The sequence below is a fragment of the Bubalus kerabau genome, chromosome 2 (genome assembly GCF_029407905.1).
Source record: "Bubalus kerabau isolate K-KA32 ecotype Philippines breed swamp buffalo chromosome 2, PCC_UOA_SB_1v2, whole genome shotgun sequence".
Classification (NCBI taxonomy): Eukaryota; Metazoa; Chordata; class Mammalia; order Artiodactyla; family Bovidae; genus Bubalus; species Bubalus kerabau.
Window position 1 is genome coordinate 73,857,917 of NC_073625.1, and position 14,653 is coordinate 73,872,569.

Consider the following 14,653-nt stretch of genomic DNA (forward strand, 5'->3'; position numbering starts at 1 on the left):
TTTCCTTCCAAGGAGTAAGCGTCTTTTAATTTCATAGATGCAGTCACCATCTGTAGTGATTTTAGAGCCCAGAAAAATTAAGTCTGACACTGTTTTCACTGTTTCCCCATCTATTTCCCATGAAGTGATGGGACCAGATGCCATGATCTTCATTTTCTGAATGTTGAGCTTTAAGCCAACTTTTTCACTCTCCTCTTTCACTTTCATCAAGAGGCTTTTTAATTCCTCTTCACTTTCTGCCATGAGGGTGGTGTCATCTGCATATCTGAGGTTATTGATATTTCTCCCAGCGATCTTGATTCTAGCTTGTGTTTCTTCCAGTCCAGCGTTTCTCAGGATGTATTCTGTATATGAGTTAAATAAATAGGGTGACAATATACAGCCTTGACGAACTCCTTTTCCTATTTGGAACCAGTGTGTTGTTCCATGTCCAGTTCTAACTATTGCTTCCTGATCTGCATACAGGTTTCTCGAGAGGCAGATCAGTTGGTCTGGTATTCCCATCTCTTTCAGAATTTTCCACAGTTTATTGTGATCCACACAGTCAAAGGCTTTGGCATAGTCAATAAAGCAGAAGTAGATGTTTTCCTGGAACTCTCTTGCTTTTTCCATGATCCAGCAGATGTTGGCAATTTGGTCTCTGATTCCTCTGCCTTTTCTAAAACCAGCTTGACTTCAGGAAGTTCACGGTTCACTTATTGCTGAAGCCTGGCTTGGAGAATTTTGAGCATTACTTTACTAGCATGTGAGATGAGTGCAATTGTGCGGTAGTTTGAGCATTCTTTGGCATTGCCTTTCTTTGGGATTGGAATGAAAACTGACCTTTTCCAGTCCTGTGGCCACTGCTGAGTTTTCCAAATTTGCTGGCATATTGAGTGCAGCACTTTCACAGCATCATCTTTCAGGATTTGGAATAGCTCAACTGGAATTCCATTACCTCCACTAGCTTTGTTCGTAGTGATGCTTTCTAAGGCCCACTTGACTTCACATTCCAGGATGTCTGGCTCTAGGTCAGTGATCACACCATCATGATTATCTGGGTCGTGAAGATCTTTTTTGTACAGTTCTTCTGTGTATTCTTGCCACCTCTTCTTAATATCTTCTGCTTCTGTTAGGTCCATACCATTTCTGTCCTTTATCGAGCCCATCTTTGCATGAGATGTTCTGTTATAAAATATTTTTATATGCAAAAAGTAAACACGCTGAAAGAAAACTCTAGAACACTTTTTAGAATATATATCCTTTTAAAAAATTCTTTATCCATATACGCCATTACAGAGTACTTTGAAAGACAAATATCATACGATATCTCTTTTATGTGGAATCTTTTTAAAAAAGGGTATGGTTCAGTTCAGTCCAGTTCAGTCAGTCGTGTCCAACTCTTTGTGACCCCCATGAATCACAGAACGCCAGGCCACCCTGTCCATCACCAACTCCTGGAGTTTACTAAAACTCACATCCATCGAGTCAGTGATGCCATCCAGCCATCTCATCCTCTGTCGTCACCTTCTCCTCCTGCCCCCAATCCCTCCCAGCATCAGAGTTTTCTCCAATGAGTCAACTCTTTGCACGAGGTGGCCAAAGTACTGGAGTTTCAGCTTCAACATCAGTCCTTCCAATGAACACTCAGGACTGATCTCCTTTAGAATGGACTGGTTGGATCTCCTTGCAGTCCAAGGGACTCTCAAGAGTCTTCTCCAACACCACAGTTCAAAAGCATCAATTCTTTGGCCCTCAGCTTTCTTCACAGTCCAACTCTCACATCCATACATGACCACTGGAAAAACCATAGCCTTGACTAGACGGACCTTTGTTGACAAAGTAATGTCTCTGCTTTTGAATATGCTATCTATGTTGGTTATAACTTTCCATCCAAGGAGTAAGCGCCTTTTAATTTCATGGCTGCAATCACCATTTGGAGTGATTGCAGTAATTTTGGAGCCCAAAAAGTAAAGTCTGACACTGTTTCCACTGTTTCCCCATCTATTTCCCATGAAGTGATGGGACCAGATGCCATGATCTTAGTTTTCTGAATGTTGAGCTTTAAGCCAACTTTTTCACTCTTCTCTTTCACTTTCATCAAGAGGCTTTTTAGTTCCTCTTCACTTTCTGCCATAAGGGTGGTGTCATCTTCATATCTGAAGTTATTGATATTTCTCCTGACAATCTTGATTCCAGCTTGTGCTTCTTCCAGCTCAGCGTTTCTCATGATGTACTCTGCATAGAAGTTAAATAAGCAGGGTGACAATATACAGCCTTGACGTACTCCTTTTCCTATTTGGAACCAGTCTGTTGTTCCATATCCAGTTCTAACTGTTGCTTCCTGACCTGCATATAGATTTCTCAAGAGGCAGGCCAGGTGGTTTGGTATTCCCATCTTTTTCAGAATTTTCCACAGTTTATTGTGATCCACACAGTCAAAGTCTTTGGCATAGTCAATAAAGCAGAAATAGATATTTTTTTCTGGAACTCTCTTGCTTTTTCCATGATCCAGCGGATGTTGGCAATTTGATCTCTGGTTCTTCTGCCTTTTCTAAAACCAGCTTGAACATCTGGAAATTCTTGGTTCTTGTATTGCTGAAGCCTGGCTTGCAGAATTTTGAGCATTACTTTACTAGCATGTGAGATGAATGCAGTTGTGTGGTAGTTTGAGCATTCTTTGGCATTGCTTTTCTTTGGGATTGGAATGAAAACTGACCTTTTCCAGTCCTGTGGCCACTGCTGAGTTTTCCAAATGAACTTATTTGCAAAACAGAAGTAGAATCATGGGTTTAGCAAACAAACTTACAGTTATCACCAGAGGATGATTTGGGGGATAAATAGGGAGATTGTGATTGACGTATACATATAAAGTGGATAACTAATAAGAAGCAGCTGTATAGCAGTGAGAACTCTGCCCAGAGCTCATATCTTGATTAGGTATTTTTCATAAGAAAAGAGGGACTAATTGATTTTTTCTGTTGTAAACTAAAATACTTTGGAAATGTGAAGTACTTGTAATTTGTCTGTAGTTACCAATAGTCTCAAATCAGAATCTGGAAAAGTAGACAAATAAGAAAGAATTCTCCTGAAAAAAAATCTTTCAAACTCCAGTCCCTTATTCCACTGACTTTTGGCACAGGACTCACCAGTAATTGATACATACTTACGTTTTTTTGTTTATTATCCATCTCCCTTGGTAAAACATGATGGAGGCACATGGGGTCTGAAACTTGACCTGTGTGAATCCACATCAGTTGCACAGTCGTATCCAACTCTGTGCCATCCCATGGACTGCAGCCTGCCAGGTTCCTCTGTGCATGGGATTTCCCAGGCAAGAATACTGGTGTGGGTTGCCATTTCCTCCTCTCGGGGCTCTTCCCCACCCAGGGATCAAACCCATGTCTCCTCCATTGGCAGGCATTGGCACGTAGATTGAGTCGGTGATGCCATTCAACCATTTCATCCTCTGTCATCCCCTTTTCCTCCTGCCCTCAATCTTTCCCAGCATTGGGGTCTTTTCAAAGGAGTCAACTCTTCGCATCAGGTGGCCAAAGTATTAGAATTTCAGCTTCAACATCAGTCCTTCCAATGAACAGTCAGGACTGATCTCCTTTAGAATGGACTGGTTGGATCTCCTTGCAGTCCAAGGGACTCTCAAGAGTCTTCTCCAACACCACAGTTCAAAAGCATCAATTCTTTGGCGCTCAGCTTTCTTTATAGTCCAACTCTCACATCCATATGTGACTACTGGAAAAACCATAGCCTTGACTAGATGGACCTTAGTTGATAAATTAAAGTCTCTGCTTTTTAATATGCTGTCTAGCTCGGTCATAACTTTCCTTCCAAGGAGTAAGCATCTTTTAATTTCATGGCTGCAGTCACCATCTGCAGTGACTTTGTGATTTAATGCCTTACATTAGCCTTATATTAAATTATTAACAATCAGGAGACTTGTAATGAAAAAGAAAAATAAAACACAAAGGAGTTTGCCCAAACATATTCATTCATAGAGGTCTTTTTCCTAATACAAGTAACATATTTCTGGTTAATAAAAACAACATGAAGAACTACAAAACTGATCCAACTCTTAGATCAATCTATTCACCCTTCACTATAAGTACTTTAAAGTGATACTAGGGGGATTGTCATGAAGTACCTCTGGTTTAAATGATTGTAATATATTTTGAATCCTGGAGAGAGAAAAGAAGACCAGATTACTTCTTGGAATTGCTCTGGGGATCTATATTACCATGTTTTCATAAAGCAAAATTAGTGAGCATTGTCATCAAACCAGAGTCATCGCTATCATCACATTTTTGGATGATCTTATCATGGGCACTGGGCTAACACTTTATGTTCATTGCTTCACTTAATACACACAGCGGGTCTTTAAGGCAGTCATCGTTGATACGTCCATTTTATACATAAGGAATCTGGAGCCCAGAGAGATTATGTTAGGGAAATACTGTTAGAAACATAAGCATAAACCGAACCTAGGCTGCTTAAACACCAAAGTTTCACAAACACAGTGTGATTTTATTTCTCAGAACCTGTGTTTCAGATTGAGATTGAGAAAACGTCAATCATTCCTCTGCTTTTTCTGTTATACTTTGGGGCTGCTGCTATAGTCATATTGACTATTTTAAAATTTTACATATTTTTTAAAATGCCAAGTGCCTTAAAAATAAGCATATGTATTTTCACATATAAAATTTATTATATAGAAAAGCTAAAATTTTGGCTAAACAAAAATAAATCAAGTGTAAATTAATTGAGAAAAACATTGAGACAACTTGCACTTCATCTTTGTTTATTTTCTTCTAAATTTTGCTTAAAAATCATTTGTATACATGCATTATGAATATCCAGCAAAATAGTTGATAGTTGATTTTTATTTGCAAATATTTTATGGAGATTTCTGTATAAATGATTATGTGGCATCTCTTAAATAACTAAACAGTATTCCCTGAAATGGATGTATAAAAGCTAATTACCCACTTTCAAATTTCCAATATATATACATTTTAAATTTATATTTAGGGTCTTTTCCTCCTCCAAATTTCAGATAACATTTATTAAGCTCTACAAGAACTTATTTTAATGCTTTACTTTGCCTGAGGCAATAGAGGAAAAAATTACCACCCTTTGTGTGTGTATATATGTGTTTAATTCACAACACACTGACAATTCCCTCCAAAACAGTCCCCACTCTCCAAGTTTCTGAACTCCCATGAATAGCTTGGAGGTAGATACTGTGTAATGCAAGAATTGCTACCACAGTGATTTGGCATTGACTGCATAGATGATTTAGCATCTTGCTTTATGTGCTTGGGAATTACTGTTTTCAACTTTGAGTCTGTTGAAACACTAAGAAGAGAAGGAAAAAAGTTAAACATACTGGGATGGAGTTCAGACACATTAGCCTCTAACTACGTTCTTTATCTCTAAACTAGACTCAAAATACGTAATAAATAAAAATTACAATATCAAACTCTGCTCTTGAACTTTCCACTACATGATTCAGGGTACTTTGGCTGCAAGTATGACCTTGCAGAATGACCCTAACTGACAAAAAAAAAAGTGGAAGGATAAGATTGCATAAAAGGTTAACAACTACCAATGAAAATAAAAATTGAGCACCAGGCTTGGAACAGACAGATGATCATCATGCAGAAGGCTAGTCACCCAAGAGCCACCACTGGGATGCCTGAAATTCAACTGAGATTGATATTTACAGAAGGAATCAGATGTCAGGAGCTTCCAGGCATTTCATTCCCTTCCACAATGAGAGAAAACAATATCTTGCTTTACATTTCCACTATTATAATGTACATGGTATGGAAGAAATAATGTTCCAGAAGGAAATTAGGTATTGCCATAAATGGGTCATGGAGGCCTGGAGGCCAGAAACAGCAAAAGTCAACTACACACTCAGTAAACACTTCTGCAACTCAGCACTGAAAACTATTGAAACATTCAAAATCTGAACAAAATGTTCAAACAGTCTAAGGGAACCGGCACTAAATAAATTCTATTAGGTGGTAGAGTTGACGAGATTTTATACAGCCTACCTAATCAATTTATAGTAACTTTACTCTTATGTAATATAGATAAAATCTCTCTATGAAATGTTTATGCCTAAACAATAACTTAGGAAAGAAAATCTATAATAGAAAACATATACCTTGAGTCTACTGCCAAGTGACTTAAAGCATAAGAATAGTAATTTAATTTTAAAATATGGCAGAAATCCCTACCATTCAAAATAAACAACCTTAAATGAAGACGGTCTGGAAAATTTTGTTATAGACCCTTGGTTCTTAGTGTTATTTCATATTACCCAGTGAAGCAACATTTGAACATGATGAATTTGCATGAATTACAAATGAAAAAAATCATCCGTTACATTTCTCTATGTATCAATCAGAAACTCTCCTGATGATGAATTAATGCTAATCTGGTTTTGTGAGTAAAACGATACACATTATTGTGAAGAGACAACTGTGGTTTTAGTAGATAGGAAACAGTAGGTCTTAGCTCACTAAAGAATATTACTACAGGGACTTTAAACGTAGGAAGCACAAATATTGCAGCACGCACGGCAACCTCTGAGGTACCAGTGACCTCAGAAGAATTATTGTTCTTTTTATCATTTTACTGTTATATTACCTTAGAGCTTTGATGGACCCTAAGGTAATGTAACAGAAAATTTAAAGCCAAGTTACTCTAGATGGAGTGTTTCAAATGGCTCTGTCTCTCCAATCATAAAGGAAAAAAAAAAAAAAAAGTTTTCTCAATGAATTACTCTGTTAATGCCTTACTCACCCATCTGGAGCACATCTTGGGACTGCTGAATATTACCCCATTACTTAGAATGGACAAGGAGAGGCTGGACTTGAAGCCAAGTGGTGGGGTCCATAGATACATCTCCAGAGAAAGTTCAGTCTCTGGGTTCTTAATCTGTTGGCAGTAGGACAATGGCACATTGAGGATTAGTAATAAGCTAAAATAGGCTTCCTGGGTGGTGCAGTAAAGAATCCTCCTGTCAATGCACCAGACACAAAGGATGTATTTTCCATCCCTGGATAAGAAAAATCCCCTGGAGTAGGAAATGCAACCTGCTCTAGTATCCTTTCCTGAAAAATTCCAGGCTGGCAGGCTAAAGTCCGTGGGGTCATAAAGAATGGGACAGGACTGAGCATGCACCCACTCAGAAAACAGGATTGTAAGAAATGAAATAAATAAATAATAGAATGTGAGGCAGATAGGAAATCTGATGATAGTTCCATACAGAGAAAAAAGTACCTTTGGGGTAAAATAGATATTATTATTGTTTTTTTTTAAAGCTAGGATTGAGAAACAGATACTAAGCTAAACCAGTATCAACTAACATGGATGTCATAGTGCTGAGCCCCAGAATGTTAGCATAGCAATCAGTTCTAATATCCATTTGTTAAAAACTTGTTAAAAATTCGAATGGATTTCCTTCTCCCCTGAATCTTCATAGCTCAAGCAATTTCTCTTGATCTAACAATCTTTCCCTTAAATTTTTTTTATTGTCGTATGATTTCTTCCCAATTTGTATGCTTTTGGTGTATACTCAGGGATTTCTTCCTTCTTTGCCTTTTAGATTTCTGACCTCTTTGGCTTTCTCAGTTGGCAGTTTTAGTTAAATGACTTTGTGTTGTGATAAGTCGGTTCAGTCTTGTCTTGTCCGACTCTTTGAGACCCCATGGACTATAGCCCACCTTGTTAAATAGATGCATATTCATATCTAACTCAGCCTGCTAAACACTATCAACTTATTTATATTTCTATTCCTTTGGAATGTTGCTAGGGACTTTCCATCTGAACCCTAGCTTCCACCCAGAAGCTACTGACCATTGTTGCTGCATCTGTGTTGAGACAAATACTTCACGCTCTCAGGACTGGATGATATTAGGCAATAAAATATCCAATTAACTGCTCTTGCTTTATTCCCATGTTGACTGTGAAATCATATAATTATAATTTAACTTGCCTACAGGGAAAGAATATGCTGATCAGTAAATAGGAGTATTCATTTTTCTTGATGGCTATATGTTTTATTTAATAATAATTAGGTCTCACTTGGTTGTCTTGTAAATTAGACTCTTGTGAGTGTGGCAAGTCTGACTTAATGCTCTGGGAACTGAGGGACTCAGGGTGCCCCGACAATTACATTCCTGAGCTAAAAATCTGAGTGGCTGTGCCTTAGAAATGGAATTCCTGGCAAGTGAGGGTCCTTCAAGAAAGTCACCCTCCCTTCTCTCTTAAATATGTCTTTTTGAATTTGCGGTAATGAGTTAAATTCATTTTCCTTGGCTTTGAGCCCATAAAAGACACCAAATGTCCAACTGCCTTTATAACCTCCTATATCAACTTATACCCAGTGTACACATTTTGTTGAAAGATTTCATCAGTATATAGATTTTAACAAAGATTTTTATGTGTCTTAAATATTATGGGGAACTGTACCACTACTCCACTTCATAGGAAAAATAAAATGCAAGAAAGGAGTGAATTGCCCATTGATCTCCATAAAAACACTTTTAGTCGGTTTGAACATTAAGTGCTCTTGGAAGCATATTGAACTTCTGAGCTATAACTTTAGCTTTTATACTAACTCTTTACAGGCATAGTTTCAACCAGAAAGATGAATGGTTTAAATTAGGTGTCCAAGAAAGCCATTAACTTTTTCAGGTAAATTGTGTTACTTCTTTCCCTACTGTGAATTATGTAACTAAAAATAATGCTGTGTACACAGACAAAAGAGGTTCATTGTGACCCACAATAAAGGAAGATGCATAACGTGAGGTTTTGTGGAATTATGAATTTGTGCTGATGATATGATACCGTGTTCTTCTCAGAGTTGCCCTTAGCAGATCCCTCTGGGAGATTCACTGAGTCTCATTGAGAAGGCTATGGCTCCTGTCTGACTGTGTTATCAGAATATAAACAAAACCCCTGAGGTTCATGTAATCACCATTCCTTCATATAACCAGGTAGACTCTGATGTTTGCTTCCCTGGCTGGCATGCCTAATCACAAGACATTTTTCCCTTTCAAAATATTCACTTTATCTGTCTTGCACTTTGATCTCTGGATGGACAGACAGTTAAGCCAGAATTGGCATGGTTCTCTAAGGATAACTTCACTCTCCCCCCTACCACACTTAGTCTCTTGAGCAATAGAGCACATATTTAAAACAATTAAGCATAGGTTAAGTATATATTCTGTAACTGTGGGACAGTCCATTCACTGCATAATAAATAAATATATATATATATATATATGTATAAATATATAATATCTATTGTTCACTTAGGAACAAAATAATTAGCTTAGAGAATTCTGGTCTGAAACGGTCTGAATATCAGTGGGCTGGTAGAGAAGAATTTTCCATCTAGATGAAAATAACAGTGAAATCATTTTCCCCCTTACACAGTTTCCTGTGGTTTTTGCCCATAGGAAATGTTGAGAATTTATCATGCAGAAAATTGTAAAGGAGATGTACTCATCAGTACTAAGAATGCAATGGCTTTGCAGCTTTTCCACAACTATGGCTAGCATATCCAGGAGGAAAAAGCCCTTCAGACTGTTCTCAGAGGGAACTAGAAAAGGCTACATTGCTTAGAAAGGACTGGAGAGAATTCAAGCCGAATAGAGCTAGCTATAGAAATGTAAGGACAAGAACACCTCTCTCAGCAATGACACAAATCACATGAATTGCAGAAACGGTTCTTTCTAGCTCTACTTACTGCTTCGGGCAATCTGCCCAATGGCAAGCAGTAGCTGTTGAAGTTAAAGCGGTTTTAGGCCCTGATCTGTGGTATGTCATTTTGTTGTAGTGAAACTTTAGTTACTGGCACTATTGTTAAAGTGCTCCCAGTGGTGCAGTGGTAAAGAATCTGCCTGACAATGCAGGACACACAAGAGACATGGGTTCCATTCTTGGGTCAAGAAGATCCCCTAGAGAAGGGAATGGCAACCCATTCCAGTATTCTTGCCTGGGAAATGCCATGGACAGAGGAGAATGGCAGGCTACAGTTCTTGGGGGTCCTAAAGAGTTGAAAGTGACTGAACACACACACTATTGATTAAAACACTTCATTTTAAAATCACCTGCATCAAGGCATACATATATGTGCGGTGCATAGAAATATTCGTATATAAAATTAAAATACCTATACAATTTTCTATTAAATATATATATATATGTCAATGTGGTCAGCCAAATGGAAAGAAGTTGAAACTCATTAAGTAATATATAAATAGAAATTTATCTTCCCTTTCTGGAATAAAATAAAAGCCAAATAAATTTTATCTTTCTAACATAGGCAATTTTATCACAAACCCTGGCTAGTTCTTTCACTACAGCCTGTATAAAGTGAAAAAATGGCAACTAACAAGAAAATTGATTTGTTTGGGAATTTTCATTACTTGAATATAATAAATTATTAAATGAAAGTTTTTTCAACATTCTACAATATTAATTAAATGAATATTTATTTAACACCCATTAGTGCCACTTATATGCAGAGCACCTCATGAGAAACTGGGCCGGAAGGAGCACAAGCTGGAATCAAGATTGCCAGGAGAAATCAATAACCTCAGATATGCAGATAACGCTGCCCTTATGGCACAAAGTGAAGAACTAAAGCGCCTCTTGATGAAAGTGAAAGTGGAGAGTGAAAAAGTTGGCTTAAAGCTCAACATTCAGAAAACTAAGATCATGGCATCTGGTCTCATCACTTCATGGGAAATAGATGGGGAAACAGTGTCAACTTTATTTTTTTGGGCTCCAAAATCACTGCAGTTGGTGACTGCAGCCATGAAATTAAAAGGCGCTTACTCCTTGGAAGAAAAGTTATGACCAACCTAGATAGCATATTCAAAAGCAGAGACATTACTTTGCCAACAAAGGTCCGTCTAGTCAAGGCTATGGTTTTTCCAATGGGAATATATGGATGTGAGAGTTGGACTGTGAAGAAGGCTGAGCACCGAAGAATTGATGCTTTTGAACTGTGGTGTTGGAGAAGACTCTTGTGAGTCCCTTGGACTGCAAGGAGATCCAACCAGTCCATTTAAAGGAGATCAGCCCTGGGTGTTCTTTGGAAGGAATGATGCTAAAGCTGAAACTCCAATACTTTGGCCACCTCACGTGAAGAGTTAACTCATTGGAAAAGACTCTGATGCTGGGAGGCATTGGGGGCAGGAGAAGAAGGGGACGACAGAGAATGAGATGGCTGGATGGCATGGCTGACTCGATCGACAAGAGTCTGGGTGGACTCCGGGAGTTGGTGATGGACAGGGAGGCCTGCGTGCTGCAATTCATGGGGTCACAGAGTCGGACACAACTGAGCGACTGAACTGAATTGAACTGAACTGAATTGAACTGAGTGCCACTTAATAGGTTATATGAAGAGAATACAACAGGCACAAGTAATCCTAGCCTTCAAAACGTCTAGATATATAGCTGATTATAATATAGTATAAACTATTAGAAAACAAATGAGAAAATATATTTGGATGAGAAGTTCCCCGGTAACTTAGACAGTAAAGAATCTGCCTGCAATGCAGGAGACCCGGTTTCAATTCCTGGCTCAGGAAAATCCCCTGGAGAAGGAAATGGCAACCCACTACAGTATTCTTGCTTAAGAATTCCATGGACAGAGGAGCCTGGCAGGGTACAGTCCATGGGGTTGCGAAGAATAGGACATGACTGAGTGACTAACAGTTTCACTTAACATCATTAAATACTGTGAGAAATACCTGTGGATAAATCCGGGTCACATGATAATTCTCTAGTGATGAGGAGCTACTGTTAAAGTGCTGATTTTGTTCAGGTAACCTATCTCCTTGGAGTCTTGCTCCAAGGTCAAGACTTTATGGTTTGTTTAATTTACACAGACTCTGTTGTCTGTCTTGACAAAGTCTTTCTTTGCCTTTAATACCAAATGGACTCAATCTTCTTGGTTGCCACAAAGAAGAGGGAGAATCTTCTCTGATAGTGATAGGTGGTTACAACACGGGCATCCCAATTCTACTCAGGAGCATTGCTAAGGAACGGAACAAACCCGTGTTTCCTTCTTAGTATCAATCAAAGCAATTCCAATATGTAGAAGAGATAAAATAACTTAAGCTTCATGACACTGCTTATTTACAGATTATTAATGGTCTCAGGAAACTGGGTTAAGGGGGACAGGACTTGATTTTCCCAAAAATGAATGCTTTGATTTATGTAATTTATGTAAAACATCAACCCCTTCCATTCTTTGTTTTCTGATTAGTTGAGCCTTTATTTTGACTTCCTAACTCTGTTGGTTTTATTTTTTTACCTCTAAAAAGCCTCTAGCTTAGTCGCGCAGTTATGTCTGACTCCTTGTGACCCCATGGAGTGTAGCCCACCAGGCTCTGCTGTCCATGGAATTCTTTAGGCAAGAATATTGGAGTTAGGTAGCCATTCCCTCAGTACCTCCTTTTCCCTATACTCACATTTTTAAAATTTATCTCCTTTAACTTATTTTGTCAATAATAAGGGTGATATTTTGAGATCTTAGTTTACCTTGTTTGTTTCGTGACCAATATTCCCTGATACTAATCCTAATTCTAAATGGATTTTATCTAAATACATGTAAACCATAGGATGCTTCTGTGTTGACTACCATGCAAGTATCAGATGCTTTAGTTCAGTTCAGTCATGCAGTCGTCTCTGACTCTTTGCAGTCCCATGGACTGCAGCACCCTAGGCCTCCCTGTCCATCACCAACTCCCGGAGTTTACCCAAACTCATGTCCATTGAGTTGGTGATGCCATTCAACCATCTCATCCTCTGTCGTTCCTTTCTCCTCCTGGCCTCAGTCTTTCCCAGCATCAGGGTCTTTTCACATGAGTTAATTCTTCCAATCAGGTGGCCAAAATATTGGAGTTTCAGCTTCAACATCAGTCCTTCCAATGAACACTCAGGACTGATGTCCTTTAGGATGGACTGATTGGATCTCCTTGCAGTCCAAGGGACTCTCAAGAGTCTTCTCCAACACCACAGTTCAAAAGCATCAATTCTTCGGTGCTCAGCCTTCTTCACAGTCCAACTCTCACATCCATAGATGACCACTGGAAAAACCATAGCCTTGACTAGATGGACCTTTGTTGGCAAAGTAATGTCTCTGCTTTTGAATATGCTTTCTAGGTTGGTCATAACTTTCCTTCCAAGGAGTAACCGTCTTTTAATTTCATGGCTGCAGTCACCATCTGCAGTGATTTTGGAGCCCAGAAAAATAAAGTCTGACACTGTTTCCACTGTTTCACCCCCATCTATTTGCCAGAAAGTGATGGTTCGGATGCCATGATCTTAGTTTTCTGAACGTTGAGCTTTAAGCCAACTTTTTCACTCTCCTCTTTCACTTTCATCAAGAGGCTTTTTAGTTCTTCACTTTCTGCCGTAAGGGTGGTATCATCTGCATGTCTGAGGTTATCAATATTTCTCCCAGCAATCTTGATTCCAGCTTGTGCTTCATCAGGCCCAGCGTTTCTCACAATGTACTCTGCATATAAGCAGGGTGGCAATATATAGCCTTGATGTACTCCTTTCCTGATTTGGAACCAGTCTGTGGTTCCATGTCCAGTTCTAACTGTTGCTTCTTGACTTGCATACAGATTTCTCAGGAGACAGGTCAGGTAGTCTGGTATTCCCATCTCTTTCAGAATTTTCCATAGTTTACTGTAATTCACACAGTCAAAGGCTTTGGCATAGTCAATAAAGCAGAAATAGATGTTTTTCTGGAATCTCTTGTTTTTTTGATGATCCAGCGGATGTTGGCAATTTGATCTCTGGTTCTTCTGCCTTTTCTAAAACCAGATTGAACATCTGGAAGTTCACGGTTCACATATTGCTGAAGCCTGGCTTGGAGAATTTTGAGTATTACTTTACTAGCATGTGAGATGAGTGCAATTATGCAGTAGTTTGAATATTGTTTGGCATTGCCTTTCTTTGGGATGCTTATTTCCCATGCTATTGTATACAAAACAGCTACTTTTATACTGATGTGTGTATTTCATTCAGTCCTTATATTTTTTAAAATTTATTAATTTTTTATTCCACTGAGACTGTGTTGCTTTACTCAAGCTTTCTCTAGTTGTGATGAGCAGTGGCTACTCTTTGTTGCATTGTGCATGGGCTTCTCATTGCAGTGGCTTTTCCTGTTGTGGAGCACAGGCTTTAGATGCATGGGCTTCAGTACTTGAAGCACACAGACTAAGTAGTTGTGGCTCTCAGCCTCTAGAGTATAGGTTCAGTAGTTATGGTACACGGGCTTAGTTGCTCCTCAGCATGTGAAATTGTACCAGAGACCTAACCCATGTATCCTGCATTGAGGACTGTGCCACCAGGGAAGTCTCCATTCCTCATATTTTGTAAAACTGTCCTTCATGTAGTTTAGAGTGAATTTGACCTGCATTATTTTACTCCTTGTCATTCTAAACATCTGACTGTGATTTTTAAATTGGAAAATTTGACACCAAAGTAGATAATTAAGGAAAAAAGCAAAATGACCATGAATGAGCAGTACTAATATTTATTATGTTACTAATCTGCTTGATTGTCTATCATCAACTTAGCATATTTAGAGATTTTGAAAGACCAAGTTTAAAAA